The sequence below is a fragment of the Mus musculus genome, chromosome 16, assembly GCF_000001635.26.
Source record: "Mus musculus strain C57BL/6J chromosome 16, GRCm38.p6 C57BL/6J".
Lineage (NCBI taxonomy): Eukaryota > Metazoa > Chordata > Mammalia > Rodentia > Muridae > Mus > Mus musculus.
The window spans coordinates 94,031,298-94,048,640 of NC_000082.6; the positions used below are offsets into that span (position 1 = coordinate 94,031,298).

General features: G+C 47.3%; 1 long non-coding RNA gene across 3 annotated transcripts in view; it reads right to left on the reverse strand.

Moving 5' to 3' along the window:
- Positions 1 to 335: 335 nt before the first annotated feature.
- Gm31175 overlaps positions 336 to 17,343 on the reverse strand; it is a 53,512-nt gene continuing 36,504 nt past the window's right edge. For all 3 annotated transcript variants that reach the window (XR_876271.2, XR_876272.2, XR_876270.2), the window contains one exon: positions 336 to 2,353. This is a non-coding gene — a long non-coding RNA (predicted gene, 31175). The remainder of the gene's footprint in view (positions 2,354 to 17,343) is intronic.

Below are 17,343 nucleotides of genomic sequence, written 5' to 3' on the forward strand. Positions count from 1 at the left end.
TGTGTCATAATGTGGAGGACATCCATTGCCAGAGAAGGAGTGTGAGACCAGAAGCAGACGAAGCTCCCGCTTCCCATCGGGACATCCTGTGAGGACATGCATCTCTGTGACCCTGACAGTCCATACTGGATGACAGCAGAGCCCTCCTGGTCCACTCCTTCTTAAAGCCTCACTCTTTTTTTTTTTTAAAGATTTATTTTATTTGTGTTTACTTTATTTGCCCACATGCATTTGCATGTGTACCACATACATGCCTGGTTCCATGGACCCCTGAAACTGGAGTTATAGCTGTAAGCTGCTACGTGGGTGCTGGGAATTGAACCCTGGTCCTCTAGAGTACTATCTGGTGCTCCTAACTGCAGAGCCATCTCTCCAACCCCAAGTCTCACTTCTTCATACTGTCATGATGCCAGTCCAGTTTCAGCATGGCTTTGGCAGGGGGCATTCTAATAATAATAATATAACATAAAATCAAATAATATGCTCCCGATCACAGACTTCAGAGGAAGAAGGGAGACTGGCAGTGTGCCTGGGTAGCAAGATGCTCTGGGTCAGACTGAGCAGTCTTGAAAAAGGAACTAAATGAAATGGGATCAACAGGGAAAGGGCAGGGCAGGGAGAAGGTGCTGGAAGAGGTGACCCAGTTCTTGTTTGTCCTCTGTGAACCTCTGGGCACCGCACACCGACGCGGCAGCAGGCGACCACCGTGATCTCTGCTGCTGAGGGCACTGAGAAAGACTCAGAGCGTGGATAGCTCGCTTATGACTGCCAGTACCCTAAATACTCGCTCCCTCTTGATATCCCGAGACTCAGTGACTGACCGCTGGAGTCAATGTGTTTGTGCCACTGTGAACATTTTTCTCTGGAAAGTGCTGTGAGTGAGCTGCCAACCTCCCAAAAGAGGCTTCATGTGGGTTTCAGCCCAATATCAAAGGAAAAACCATGCAAGTGGCAACAGGCCAGGAGGCCCAAAGTCACTCAAAGCAAAGAAAGCAAGCAGGTGCTGTGGCTAGAAGGGGTCTTCGTCCCCCGAGAATGGGACCCTCTTGTGTTTTTAAAAAAGAAGTAGGCTGGAGAGATGACTAAGCTGTTATAGGTTAAGCTCACAACCAAAAATATAAAAAGGAAGTAGCTATTTGTTATCAGATGCACAGACACACGAATGTATGAAGGCCTAACAAACTGCCTCCAAGTCGCACCCCACAGCCCCCCACTCTTACAGTTCCAAGCATGTCTGACCAGATGCCCTGAAAAACTACAGATGAGGCCCAACATAAAATTGTCAATATCGTTAAGACATGAGATCTCTCTGTGTGTGATTCTTATAGTGTAACCTGATTGTACAGATCTCAAGTGTAAACAGTAGATGACAATGTCATGCTGTAATCCCTAAAGGTTGGGCCCATGAGATAGATCTTTCCTTTACCCTCCAAGGCATTGGGTAGACTGAAGATGGCTTCCATGGTGAAACCCTGCAGGTCATCTCCAGCATCATGGTGGTAGAAACAAGCCTCCAGAGTTCACAGATCTACACTCTTGAAGAACCTCCTCATCACAGACTCACTGAGACTTAACATGGTTTTGTTTTAGGACACAGGGTCTCATCACGTTGCTCAGGCTGGCCTGGAATTCCTGGGCTCAGGTGATCTTTCTGCTGCAGCCTCTTGAGTAGTTGAGTGGTAGATGAAGACTGGCTTGCAGAGAAGTTTGTACAGACCACTGTCACCATGTTTGCTATTATTGGTTGGACTTAACTGAGCGTAAATGTCCCACCTTAGTCACAGCGCATGCATGCTTTCCTGAGCCTACCCCTGTCACTGCAGGATACCCAAGAATCCTTGAAGTATCACCATCTTCATCCTGGAGAGTTCCAGAACACTACAGTAGAATGTAATGTAAAACTGTAATGACCACTGGAGCCTGTCTCTAAATAAGCTCTTTCCTAGCGGTCCTCTTAGGCCTCCAGACCACCAGACTCTGGGCTCCAGCATCGATGTACTTCACAGATAGCTTCAGAATCATGTTTGGGTTGTTAGTTGTATCCGCCCTCCCTCGTAGGGAGTCAAAGTCCTTTGCTCTGGAGACCTTGATAAAAGAAGTCAGGGCAGAAGGCTGGCAAAGATGGGGAAACCAGCTGGGACCACTCAGGGCAGGAGCAGAGGCAATTCACAATGTGGAAATATCAGAACAGGAGGGCTCTGAGCTGGCGGATCAGTCGGGATGTCTAACGTAGCAGAGAACCCCATGTTCTCTGTGACCACAGGGGCAAATGCATTTCTGTTACTGGGTTACATTGCTGCTCTGTGTCTCACATCTTCCCATCTGAGATCTCAACCAATGAAGCAACCATGCCCTGCAAAACATCGAGAGAGGAGTGCACTCACATAACGTTTCTTGGTTAGAGAGTAGGCATTCCCCCGACGTAAGCTCCACGCCCTCAGGTGTAGCCTGCCTCACGGCCAACCATGGTCAATGGGATGGAAATGTATCATTCTTTAACAGGGAATTATGGGTATGAATGATCATGATACCAACCTTAATGACTACAGGCAAGGCATCTCCAGTCGTGTGATAACCTGGGGAAACTGAGGCACTGAGTAGCAATGTGGCTTGCCTGCTGGCTGTAAAGCATGAGGTTGGAGTATCAGCGCCTGCACCACATTCCTTAGCCATCTCTCCTGGTTCTTAGTCCTAAGCCTGAGCTTCCAAGATATTGTCTAAGATGTCTTCCCAGATGCTAATGGGCAGGCAGGGCAGTTTTAACACATGCCAGAGACTTGATTCTCCCTGTGGAGTGTGCGGTTTTCCAAGTCAGAAGAAGGTACAACGTCCCATCTTTTCGCTCTAAGCCTCATGGACCCTGCTGGAGGGGGAAGAGAGTTCCTGACAAAACACTGTGGGGAACAGCAACGTGATGCCACTCATCAAATGGACTCCAATTTGCCCCCGGAGATATGAAATTTGAGTTTGATGTTGCTGTGAGGAATGCTTTAAAATAACATAGCCTGCCTATAAATTCTTCCCAGCTTAGACATGGACGAGCTTTCCCTTTTAGGACAGTCATGTGACTGTGCGGGGCCATCATTAATTTTGACCATTTTTTTCCGTTTTCATTTCTTTTCAGTTTTCGCCAAAAATGCAATAAATGTCACGGAACAGATCTTCATAAAGCCATTGGTGGATGAATCACGGGGTATCTGGAAAATGTTTTCTTTTCCTTTCTAGTGCAACGGCCTTTTTCTCTTTAATAAAAAACAACAAATGCCACAGCTCCTGCCTCCACAGTAAAAATGTCTTACAAAACAAAAGCCTGGGCTTTGGTGTGTCATGACTACACGCCTCTTCACTCAGGGCATCTTAGGGAACCTACATAGTCTCTGTCTGGAGCTGTGAATCTGTTCTGGAAATGGCTTCAGATATCAGACCATCTCAGGTCACTGGCATACCGTTTTGCACAATGGTTCCTTTGATTTGTAACATATGTGAAATTAAAATAAGCTTTATATGATTTTTTTTGTATTTCCATAAACCCTCTAAGAAGTCAGACCCTAGTCAAATGGCTCAAAATAAAACTGAACCACACTTGTCTCCTTTTATCAAAGGTTTCTGACCAGATGGAAGGGAGATTAAAAAAAAAAAAAAAAGCCAAGTCCAGGAAGACTGTCCCCTTCCTGTCTCCCGAGTAGGTGGCTCTGAGAAGAGCCTGCATGTCATCTACCCAGTCTCCCTGAACCTTAGTCCTACAGAGCAGACCCTGGGACAGAATCTGTGCCAGGGAGGGAGACAGAGTTATGAAAAGCTGCTCTTTATGTGAAAGCAAAATAGATTTCTGAGCTAGGACACATTCAGAGGCAGAGCATCAGCCTAGAAGGAGCAAGGAGCTGACACCCAAATCCAGCAGGGAAAATAAAGAAAGAAGGAAAGAAAGAAGGGAAGGAGAGAGGGGAGGAGGGAGAGAGGCAAAGGCTGGGGATGCAGCTCAGTTGGCAGAATGCTTGCCTACAGTGTATGAAGCCCTGGGTTCAATCCCCGACACCTCTTAAACCAGTCGCATTAGTAAACAATTGTAATGCCAGCACCCAGAGAGGCAGGAAGATCAGAAGGTCAAGGTTGTCTTCAGCTACATAGCAAGTTTAAGGCCAGCCTGGGTTACATGAGACTCTGATTCAAAGAGAGATGCAGGGTAGTTCTACTGCCCATCTCTTGAACAAGGGGAGTCTAATTGCTCTGTTTGTTCAAGTAATTTACACCTATCTGCCCTCCTCTTCCCAAGTCCCTTGTAGGCCAGATACCCTGCAGAACCCAGTAGTTCCTAGTATGATCAGTATGGATAGGCTACCCAAAGACTGCTTCTACTCAAGAATTTGTGGTATACAGGGGACAGATGACATCAGAATCCCGTGGGGGCTAGAAGACCTTGTCTCCTTTGTTGCTTTGATGTGTCTCTGTGTCCCCATACTATCATGGATCATGGACCAACATGACATGCCTCATCACCAGTCTCTGGGGCACTTCCTCTTGGTGTGAAACTATTTTCTATGCCTCAGTATTCAGTTAGCTAACATCATTCATTCGCACACACCCCATATGTACTTTATAAAAGCTAACACGCCGAGAAACGGATGTCCAACACTGACAAGTTTGGGATCTTCATTCCAGCAGTGATGTTAACATATCAGCTAAGAACTCTTCCAGAAATTAAACACCACACACACACACACACACACACACACACACACAGACAGAGAGAGAGAGAGAGAGAGAGGTATGCACACATGCACACACATGCACACATGGAGTTTTTGGACCATATGCATACATTTGCATATAATTTCTATTTTTGTTTCAGGACAATGTTTGCCACTTTTCTTACTGGCCTACATTAAATCCAAGATGATAAGATTTCAGAGCCGGAGAGGTGGCTCCGCAGTTAAGAGCACCGTCTGCTCTTCCAGAGGACCCATGTTTGACTCCCAGCACCCAGGTGACAGCTCACACCCACCTATAACTCCATTTACAATGAATCCCATGCCCTCCTCTGGCCTTGATAGTCACTACATACATGTAGCACATGACACAGCACTACATACATGTAACACATGACACAGATGCAGATAAAATACCCATAATGATAAAAATCGTTTTGATTAGTTATTTTATTGGTTAGGAAGCATCCTCCACTGCTACAGAGGTTTCTTCTACAAACTCCTGCCCACCCAACCCTGCATCATGGCACAGCCACAGAACAGAGAAAAACAGGGTGGAGAAGAGCATTCAACCAGGCCTTCTCCTCTCTGAGGCAAAATAGAGAAACTGCTAGGTTTTTCCTTGTTCTAGGACCCGTGGAACCTAGTGTTCCCACACACCACACCTCATAGCTCAACGAGGACAGACTTCCCCCAATTGCTCTGGCTCACCCAACTGCTGCCTCGGTGCTGAACGGTGAGCTATTGTTCTGTGTAGAAGAAAATAACCCTTTCACGAGTAACCTCCCCACCCACCCAGTGACCTGAACTTCATCTCAGAGGGCACACCCTGCCAGGTGACCCCAAGTGTCCCACGCCCAAAGCCACCTCTTTCCTGCTGGCTACTGCCACTGCCTGAAGTCTCCTGACACTGTACTCTTGGGCCAGAACTCCAGGGTGAGTGGCCACTTAACCTTTTCCGTGCCTGAGGGGAAGCTGGCCACGAGTCAGTGGACCTTTCCTGTACCAAGTGGATGTCACAGCAGATTGAGACACATTTGCAGTGTTGTTGCCGTTTTGGCTTTGTTGGGGAGCAGTAGCCTCCTGGAGCAAGCCCCTTCCACACCTGTAGGATCTTTCACCTTGCAATGATGAGAGGGTGGCAAAGAGCAAGGTGTGTGTGCTCGGTGCGTGTTTTTCTAGCAGGGTAGTAAGAAAACATTTGCTACCTATGGTGTTTCTGGAAGTCAGTGAAGCACACCTCTACCATGTGGATTACATCACCTCTGCCTCAAGCTTGGCTTTTCCAACACATGCTAGCTGGTCGCCTGCAGTGAGGCAAATCCTATAGAAATGGCAACTTATGCTGGCGGGTGATGAGGTGGTAAGTCACCAGACATGCTTGATGCATGATGTACGCATGTGCATGAGCATGTGCATGTGTGCACATGTGTGTGTACACGTGTTCATGTGTGTATGTGTGTATGCATGTGCATGCATGTGTGTGCATGCATGTGCATGTGTGTACATGTGTGCATGTGTGTATGTGTGCATGCATGTGCATGCGTGCACATGTGTGTGTGCATGTGTGTATGCATGTGCATTCGTGTACATGTGTGTGTGCATGTGTGCGTGTGTGTATGCTTCCCTGCCATCTTACAGCCCATGTCCTGCCATGTACCATCTTCCATGATGTTTACTGGTAAGAAAGCTGGGAACGGCGTCTGCCTGGGTCCTACTGGTTTAGCTCATTAGCCCTAACAGAGAGGGAGAGGAGAGGAAGAGGGGAGAGGGAGAGGGGAGAGGGGGAGGGGAGAAGGGGAGGGGAGAGGGGGAGGGGGAGAGAGAAAACATGGAAAGAAGAGGAAGGAGAAAAAAGAAAAGAAAGAATTTTTAGAAGACAAATAGCTTACTAAAGCACAGATCTTTCTAAGAGTGGTTAAAATTCTGTATTTCCTGACCAAGTATGATAGTGCACACCTTTAATCCTTGGGAGACAGAGGCAAGTAGATTTCTGTAAGTTTAAGGCCTGCCTGATCTACTTAGTGAGTTTCAGGATAGCCAGAGCTACAAAATAACAACAACAATAAATAAATAAGTTACATATTGTGGCTCCCCTTATTCCACACAACAGCTTATAGCCTATTTTCAACCAGATAAGGAAACTAGAAAGTTAAAATCCATGCCATTCCAAGATTTCACCAATAAAAGACGGGAGGCTGTGGGGGTGCCCTTGGAGATCGTAGGCCACCACCTCTCTGCCTTCTCCTCACCTTTGACCCCGGAGCTTCAGTGTCTGACCCCGGTGGCTTCAGTGTCTCCTTTGGTGTGTTGCATCTTTGGGGAATTTGTCCTGATTTTTGCATGCCCTCTCCATTGTTATGAGAATATAAAGCATCCACCAGGGGGCGCATGATTCCCTGACAGTGGCAGCCATGTGTAGGGACAGACCTTGGAGACAGGTGAGGAGGCCCTAATGTCCCCATTGTCTTGGCAGGCTTCCAGATGTCCAAGGGCGTGGGGGCTTCTCGAACAGGGTAGAATTTGGTGCAGTTCTACTGCCAATCCTTTCTGTATTTTACCCACACCTCTAAACAGCTGCTGTGGGAAGCGTGTACTGCTGACATTGGTGGTCCAGGGCCAACTATCTGGTAAATCTCGGCAGAAAGTTCAATTATGGCTGCCATGCAGTTGAAGACAGGAATCTGGAAGATGGCTGGAGCTGTGTCAGGGACAAGGAGTGGGAGTGGAATTTTGAGCTTGGCTATCCATCACTGGTTGCTGAGAATTGGGTCTGTAGCCAGAAGGACCGCTGTCTAACAAGGGAAGTGATCAGGAACTCTGGCGGCAGGAAGGGGTAGAGGATTGTGCCGGCATTGGTATCCCAGAATCCCTTAGAGCATCAAACCTGCAGTCATCAGAAGAGACTGAGTCTGCCGGAGCAAACACGGGGTCTCTGGTGCCACTGAACAAGGGTCTGAGCGAGGATGTGTGTTTGACTCACTCCACGACCCAGTACAGCGGCTCTGCTTGGGCTCTTTGAGACAACGTCAAGGTTTCTGAAGATGACTTCCAGCGCCTTGTCCAGCATGCTTGCTGTCAGTCTCCGTGTGTCCCTCATGCAGAAATGCTGAGGTTTGAGTCCCCAGTGGGGAAATGACCATATTTGGACAAAATGGCTATGGCGTTTTTTTATAGTGAGATCATACTCAAGTGGGATGACTCCAGAGCCGATGTGACTGGTGGCTTTATAAGAAAAGAAGAACCAGGAGCTAATAGTCAAGGCAGGAGGCTTCCCTGGGTTCCGGGTGACGTCACCAGTGTCACCAGCACAAGGTGGTCTGTTATGGGAGATAGGTAAAGTGAAGAATGGGAGTGTTTGCACTCAGCACGAGGGGGTCGTCGGCAAGCATTCCGTTCCTTTATCAGCCAGTATTGCTTGCCCTGGCTAACACAGAACACCAGGCTCTGGCAGAGAGACGGCTCAGCAAGGCAAGTTGTTTGCCAGCCAGTAACATAGGCCCTGACATCCAACTAAAAAGTGTCCTGTGCTTGTAACGTCTGCACTAAAGACATGGGAGCAGGTGGGTCCTTCTTCCCTCCCCCTCCCCCTCCCACCCAGCTCCCTCCCTTTCTCTGCCTCCTGTGATTATTTTCTTCCAAGAGGGATTGAAGCACCCTCACCGGGGCCTTTCTGCTTTTTATACTTCTTACTGCCTGTGGATTGTATCCTAGGTTTTCTGTACTTTTTGGCTGATATCCACTTATCAGTGAGTGCACACCATGCATGTCCTTTTAGGTCTGGGTTACCTCACCCAGGATGATATTTTCTATTTCATGTCTTTAATCTCGGGAGGCAGAAGCAGGCGGATCTCTGAGTTCAAGGCCAGCCTTGGTCTACAGAGCGAGTCCCAGCACAGCTAGGGCTACACACAGAAACCCTGTCTCCAAAAAACAAAAACAAAATTTAAAAATCCAAATTTAAAACTAAGAATTCAATGCCAGCCTGAAGGTTACTTGAGACTCTGTCAAAGGTGGTGGGGGATGGCAAAATTCAATTTGTTCTCATGATAAAAACTCTCAACGCATTCAGGACAGAAGAAGGATGACGGGCCATAACAGGGAGGAGATTATGCATAGCAGGCTGGCCATATAAAGCCAACTGGCTAGGTTCTGTCAAAGGAAGTGGGGCTGTGGGGCAAATCCTCCCTAGTCCCCAGCCCATGCTCCCAGCCCACACTCACAGCCCCAGTCTCCCTTTTTATTCTTTAAGTGGGGAACTGATTTGCTTTTGGGCATGTTTCTCTTCATTTTTAGTGGATGCATACCTATTGTGAGAACCTACAAGAGCAATGATCAGTCAGGGTGCTTATCACCTCAGATAGTCACTGTTGCGTTTATGTTCTTTCTTTTGAGTTCTTTGGGAATATCCAACTGATAGCGTCAACCCTTGGTATCTTACACACTTCTGCAATGACTGCAAAGGATTCTCATGGCTGATGAAGCGCGAAAGCATCACTGAAGACCTTCAGCCTGAGACCCAGAATGCCCAGGAACCTGAGCTCCCGTCCAAAGGTTTCAGGTCACAGTCGCAGCACATGGGACAAACTGCCCGCCTGCCCACTCTCCCTCCCTCCCCGGCACTGTGTGTGGCTGCAGAGCATCTCATAAGCAGGGACGTGGCTGCGCATAGCTGTCGAAAATGTTGAAGATGAGAGATGTTTACCAAAATAAGAGCTGAAATTAGCGTTTCCAGATGGCAGAGCGCCGGTGTCTAACAACTGGGGCAGCAGACTCCCGCGTTCACGGGACTCATTTCAATAATCCTTCTAACAATGCCAGGAACTCTCTGGGCAGACTGGCTTTCAGGAAAGCCGGTCAATGAAAGGAGGGAGGAAAAAATTCCAAGGGAGAGATCCGAGTCAAAAAAGAAAAGACACTAAGAGGAAAACAAATGTCCAAGTGTGCCTCGTAAGTCCCCCCAATCTATAGGGATTTGTAACTCAGGAAAGGAATGAAACACACATCAGAAAGTGACAGAGAGCCATAATCCACATTCCTAAATAAGGTGTCTTTTCCGGTAATGAAAATGGAGTCGGACTGTAAATATACAGTATCCCCCCACCCCCGCCCGGCCCCAATCTTTCAGCCTCTTTCATTGCTTTCTTAAAATATTACCAAGCAAACAAATCCCACGTTCTAATCCATTACAACCCAGCCCCATATCTAATCAACTTGAAGCCGGGCCATATGGGGGCAGCGCAAACATTTTTTTTTTTTTAAAGTCAGTCTGAGATAAACAAAACAGGAAGTTGGAGGTGGGTGACCAGGAATGTGATACCCGACGGTAACCTGAGCAGCCAAGTCTCTAAAACCTTCCTGTATCATAAAACAGAACTTCTTGGGGGTGGGGTTCACTCTCCCCCTGCCCCCCCCACTGCAGTCCATCAGCTGTAGGAGTCAGTACCAATCACCATCCCGCGCTCTCTCGCCCCCACTGTCTGCACTGTGTGCTGGACTTCAGGATCCTGGGCACCAGGCGCTGCCACCTGCTCCCCGAAGCCTGTGTGGTCCAGCCTGCAGCTGAGCTGCTGGGAACCCAGATGCTTCCCTAGCGCCTGTGCCGGAGGAACTCTGTCTGTGTAGCGCATTGTCCCAACCCTGGCACTGTTGATAGTTTGAGAGGATGGTCTTCACCAGCGTTGTAGAATGAGCGCACCCTGTCCATACAGAAGCATGTTCAACCGTCCAGTAGCACCGTCCCTGGCCATGACCAGTGACAATCTCTGGATATTGCCAGCTAGCCTGCAGAGGGAGGAGAGGCAAAAACTCATCTCCACCTGAGAATGCCTTTCTTTCTCTTGTGTGTGTGTGTGTGTGTGTGTGTGTGTGTGTGTGTGTGCGCATGTGCGTGTGTGTACAGCATACGTGTATATGGTGTGAATGCAGTATTTACATTTGCATGTGTGTGCGTGTGTGTGTGTGTGTACAGCATAAGTGTATATGGTATGAATGCAGTATTTATATTTGTGTGTGTGTGCTCGAGTGCATGCATGTATATGCGTGTGTGTGTGTGTGTGTGTGTGTGTACAGCATACGTGTATATGGTGTGAATGCAGTATTTACATTTGCATGTGTGTGTGTGCGTGTGTGTGTGTACAGCATAAGTGTATATGGTATGAATGCAGTATTTACATTTGTGTGTGTGTGCTCGAGTGCATGCATGTATATGTGTGTGTGTGTGTGTGTGCTCGAGTGCATGCATGTATGTGTGTGTGTGTGTGTGTGCGTGCTGCTGAAGACTGACATCAGGCATCTTCCTTGGTTTCTCTATCTCTGTTTTATATACTGAGTCGGGATCTCTCACTTGAACCCAGATCAGATTCAACCAGTCTCACTAGCCTGCTTGCTCAGGAATCCCGTCTCTGCCTCCCACACATTGGAATTACAGGTACTTGTGCTGTATGGGTGCTGGGGATGTGAACTCCAGTCCTCACACTTGTACGGCGGGTACTTATGCGAAAGCCGTCTCCTCAAAGCCAGTTGAGAACTTCGACTTAGAAGAAACCTCTGCTGAAAAGAGCTCAAATCTTCCCAGGCCCAAACTGTCTCTAAGTGGATGCTCAGAAGGGAAATGGGAAGACCTAAATTAACATAAACCACATTGTCCCCAAATCTAAGATTGGCTTCTTTGCCCACAGTAGAGAACTGAATCCACACCTATCTGTTAGCAAGCAGAGAACAGACAGTGGCCCCACCAAAGGACCAGTTGCTTGAAGTTCCAGAGAGAGGCAAGATGCATCTGGGGCTCACAGCAAAGATGGAGGGGCCAGGAAGCTAAAGTGACTCCTACAGGCCACCCAGCCAACAGAGGTTTGTCCTGAACACCCCACCTGCACCTTGGCATCCTGGTCCCCAACCTGACCTTGCCTTAGGTGCCCATCCTGCATCCTGAGCCACAAGACCAAGATCCCAGTCACTAACCCTGACTTTAACATAGCAAAGGCTCGTGATATTTCCATTCCCTGAAGAGAGTAGGTCTTTCCTAGGGCTCTCAACATCTTGTTGTGGTTTGAATGTGAAGGGTCTCCACAGGTTCATACACTTGAACATTTGGTCTCCAGCTGGTGGCCCTGTTGCTGTTTGGGAAAGTTATGGAACCCTTAGGAGGAGGAGTCTCAGACAAAGTAAGTCACTGGGACTGATCTTGATGTTTATATCGTTCTCTTCCTCCTCCTCCCCTCCTCCTCCTCCTCCTCCTCCTCCTTCCTCTTCCTCTTCTCCTCCTCCTCCTTCTTCTCTCTCCTTTCCCCTCCCCCTCCCCTCCCCCTCCTCCTCCCCCTTCCTCCCCCTCCCCCTTCCTCTCTTCTGCTCCTCACCCTTGCAGGTAGTTGAGATAAAATCAGGCAGCTTCCTACTCTTCCCATTCCTCCCTTTTGTCTTCCCCACAATGATGGATGCTGTCCATCTGGAATTGTAGCCAAAATATACCCTTTCTTGCCGAACCTACTTTATGTGTCTTCCCCAAATGGTGGACGCTGTCCATCTAGAACTCCAGTCAGAATAAGTTCTTTCTTCCCTAACCTGCTGTATGGTGGGGTCCTTCATCAGAAGAGTCGAATGGTAACTGACACTTAGAACTTCTGTAGCCAAAAGATTTCATCTCTGGTGGCCAAATGGCAGGATAGAAGGTATACTCATTAAGGACAAAAGAGTTGTCTAGGTATCCTTCACAGTGGTTTGGCCACACGTTTTTTCTGGGGTCTCTTAGGTCAGAGCATCAGTAAACAAGGCATATTATTTGTCCTGTCCTTACCAGCCTGTGGCCTTGCTAGAACTCTCTGGAACTATGGGTGGCTGAGACAGGATCTGAAATCTGGAGGCAATCTAGAGTTCTCACCAGGCCTTTCCTGTCCCTCATACACTGGTGGCAGTATCCACAGGAGGCTGGCCCTTGGTCCTGGTCCTACAGGATATGCTTCCCCTTCTGGGGCCTCAGGTCATCTGGAGACAGTATCTTTGCTAGATAATGACAATGAAGGAACCTTGGCTGGAGACCAGGAAGGCCCCTCCCAGAGCTAACAAGCCTGGCACATGCTAGGGCTTGTGGTGTAGGGCTAAGGGTTTCTGGGTTGGACTCAGCACTTGTCTCTTTGCCCTTTCTGGACTAGATATGTGTAAGTAGGCTTCGCTGAACCTCAGGCCACTCCCTGCTCAGCAACTGGCCTGCAGGTCTTAGTGAGCTGCCTCCTGAGTCTGTAGTCATTGTACAAACCTGTTAGCCTGTCCCCAAGATGCTCTGGCCTAGGAGCTATGGCCACCTCTGTCCCATATAATGGAGCCATCACAGTTGAGCCTGGGGTATAGCTATTCTTGCTACTCTGAGGCATCCAAAGTGCCTGCCTTGCCTGGGCCAGTCACCTCTGTCCATTCCTGACATTTGGGTCTCAGGATGCGACGGCTAATCTTTGTTTTTACACCAGTGGCAGAGTGCTTGCCTAGTTTATACACTTCAGGTCCTGAGTTCAAGACTTGGCACCACAGATAAATGTCCTTTGTCTGACTATGGTTTTGAGCTGTCTGCCAATGACAAAGAACGGGGCATGTGGGGGAATGTGTCTGCTCTACACGGTGATGTTTTTAGACTGGGTCCCACGGGAGATCCAGAGGCTGGCACGGACTCCTGGAGTCTCCAGAGGATCTAGGGACCTAGCCAGTCTGGGCTGCCTCAGTATGTCCCTTCACTGCTTTCAAAGTGGCAGCAATTTCAGTGCCGTTGCCAGTCACATCTCCCCATCCCCCCACACACATGGATGTGAGCTGCTTACATAGCAAATGCCATGCCTGGAAAAAAAAAAAACAGAAAAATGTTGATTAAACTAAGCAGAAAGCAGCAGACATTCCTCTGTCTGCATTTACAAAGCACCCAGCAAGTGCCATGATCTGGCCCCTGCCCTCCTAGGAAGGAGGTGAGCTGCGAAGGGAGTTACATGTTGTATTTCCTTTCTTTCTCCCTAATGGTTGCAGAGTCTTGGGATCAGAGCTGAGACTCGATGAAGATTTAAATTTTTGAATATGAGTGTGAACCAGACAGAGAGTGTTGCATGCTAGCTCCTGACACGTTCAGAAACATTCAAGAGCAAGTCGCCATCTCCAACACTCCATTAGGGAGGGGAAAACACCTAGTTGTCCTCTTGGGGGAGCCAATGTGTATTGGTTTTCAGTGTTTCCAGCTAGTGAACAAACACCTCCAACTCATTCCACCCATGAACCATCTGTCTCCATCCCTAACGCACATTTATGTTTCTTAGTCAGGAGAAAGCCCTCGATGGCCTTGATGGCTGTCTCATTAACCCTGAGAGGACGGGAAAGGTTCAGCTTTCACAGTGCGTCCACAGAGGAAGGGGTCCCCCACACCATGTCATCTGATAGCATTTACCCAACACAGGAAACACTTCCTACTAATGGCAGGGGGAGGGGGGAAGGGGGAAAGCTATGAAGGAAACTTTGAGCAAAGCATTAAGAAATTTCATTGTCAAAGTGAAATCAAATTAGTAACAGACAAAAATTTCTCTAAGTGAGGGTTCCTCTGCCCAAGGAGACTGTGTGGAGAACTCCAGTCCAGCCAGAATGCCCTAGTTTATTGTGTGAGCACACTCCAAAAATGCTCACTGAATGACCTGTTCCCTAACCCATCGGAATCTCTGTCTCCAATTTTATTTCTCTGCTTCTGTTTGAGCCTACAGGGTCCAAACTCCATCAGCAGGCCTGAGAGATGGCTCAGTGGTTGAGATACCTGGATGCTCTTCTAGAGAAGCCAGGTTCCATTCCCAGGACCCGCATGGAGCTCACAAGCATCTTTAACAACAGCTGAGGGCATCCGAGGCCCTCTTCTAGTCTCTATGGGCACCAGACATAAAAGTGGTGCACAGATATACCCGCAGGAAAAAATACTCACGCATGCAAAGTAAAATAAAATTTTAAAGAAGAGAATACCCCACACAACCTATCTACATGGTAAACTATCACAAAGCTCTGAAAAATAGTTAAGTTCTGGTGGGTGTGCCAGTGTGGATAAATCTTGAGATAACCTGAGTGAAACCGGACACAAAAGAGCTTACGATGCATGATTTCATTTATAAGAAACACACACAAGAGACAGAACTATAGAGAATGAAGAGAGACTGGTGGCTGCCCAGGATGAGAAAGAAGGGCAGGGGAGTAGGAAGCAACTGTTTAAAGAGTTCTCAGTTCCTGTGGGGTGCTGAAGGTTCAAAATGAACTAGACAGGGATGACTACCCAACTTCACAATTCTGGGAAACATCACTGAAGTGTCTACTTTAAAATGATTGGCTTGCCTTACGGTAACTTCAACACATATACACACACCTTGCAAGCTGAAAGTATCCATGTCTTGAATCAAATTTCAATTTTTTTACCTGGCATTTCTTAGAAGCTGTGTAATAGGACACACACATTCCTATGTTTTGATAATAAGTTTTGAGGATTAGAAGTCATTTCTGGCCCAAACTCTAATTCTCTGTCTGTAGGATTACACTCTGATGAGCCTTGGTAAGATTTTTCTTGACATTTGATAAAATACATCCTTTTATGATAAACAAACCCTCCCAGAACTAGAACCAGAAAGAATACAAATCAACACAATAAACACCTTATACAACAATGTCACAGATGACACTGCTAAATAAGAGAAAACTGAAAGTACTTCATCCAAGACCCAGAGCGAGACAACAGTGCCTGTTTTTGCCACTGATGTTCAACATCATCCTGGGAGCTCCTGAAAGGGTAAGAGGAAGATACAAAATGAATACAAAGTAGAAAGAAGATCGCAAGATTCTTGATGCAAGAACACAGCACTTGTTAGTTTTCTTTTTGTTTGTTTGCTTTTGGTTCATCAACTTGAGCCTGAGCACATATGTGCACATGCCAGAGGAAGATGTCAGGTATTCTGTTTCACAAGACAGAGTCATCTGGTAACAGGGAAAGTCAGTTGAAGAACTGACTCCATCTGATTGACCTGTAGGCATTTTGTTGATTTAAGATTCATGTGGGGAAGGCCCAGCCCCATGTGTGCCACCCCCAGGCAGGTGGTCCTGGGTGGTATAAGAAAGCAAACAGTGAGCCATGGAGAAAAAACCAGTAGGCATCACTCCTCCATGGTCTTGGCTTCAGCTTCTGCCTTGGCTTCCCTTAATGGGGAGGCCTTTGGTTTATAAGCCAGATTTGTAACTCTTCCCTCCCCCAAATTAGTTTTGTCAGTATTTTAGTCACAGCAACAGAAACCAAAATTATACCAGGAGTGAGGTGTGCTGTGTTGCTTTTTTTTTTTTTTTTTTTTTTTTTAAAGAAGGTGTCTTAGTCAGGGTTTCTATTCCTGCACAAACATCATGACCAAGAAACAAGTTGGGGAGGAAAGGGTTTATTCGGCTTACACTTCCATACTGCTGTTCATCACCAAGGAAGTCAGGACTGGAACTCAAGCAGGTCAGGAAGCAGGAGCAGATGCAGAGGCCATGGAGAGATGTTCTTTTCTGGCTTGCTTCCCCTGACTTTCTCAGCCTGCTCTCTTATAGAACCAAGATTACCAGCCCAGAGATAGTCCCACCCACAAGGGGCCTTTCCCCCTTGATCACTAATTGAGAAAATGCCTTCTAGTTGGATCTCATGGAGGCATTTCCTCAACTGAAGCTCCTTTTTCTGTGATAACTCCAGCTATGTCAAGTTAACATAAAAATAGCCAGTACAGATGGATTGTGGAAGTGCTTAGGATTCTGCTAAGCAATCAGAGCTTAATGGAGTGTGATTTAAGAATATGGAAGACACTGTTGAGCACAGTGCAGAGAATGGAGACCTAACTCCTGAGGTTTCAGGAAGAAGCAGAGAATAGCTGTCATCAAAGAAAACAGCTAACAAGAGCCAATGAGAATGTGAAAAGGGGGGATTCTTATAGACTTTCTGTGGGAATGTAGTCAGCACAGGCATTACAGAAACAATATGGAAATTCCTCTTAATAAGTCAACTACAAAAGCCAGGCATGGTAGCATGCCCTTAATCCCAGCACTCTGGAAGCAGAGGCAAGAAGATCTCTGAGTTCAAGGCCACCCTGATCTCCAGAGCAAGTTCCTGGACAGTCAGGTCTATACAGAGGAACCCCATCTCAAAAAATAAACAAAATTACTGCCTAGAGGTTAAGAACACTGCTTGCTCTTCCAGAGGTCCTGAGTTCAATTCCCAGAAACCACATGGTGGCTTCATATATGTAAAATAAATAAATAAGTCTTGTGATGGTTTGTATATGCTTGGCCCAGGGAGTGGCACTATTAGGAGGTGTGGCCTTGTTGGAGTAGGGGTGTCACTGTGGGTGTAGGCTTAAGACCCTCATCCTAGCTGCCTGGAAGTCAGTACTCTGCTAGTAGCATTCAAATAAAGATATAGAACTCTCAGCTCCTCCTTCACCATGCCTGCCTGGATGCTGCCATGCTTCCATCTTGATGATAATGGACTGAACCTCTGAACCTGTAAGCCAACCCTAGTTAAATGTTGTCCTTATAAGAGTTGCCTTGGTCATGGTGTCTGTTCACAACAGTAAAACCCTACCTAAGACAAGTCCAAAAACAAAAACAACAAAATTAACGA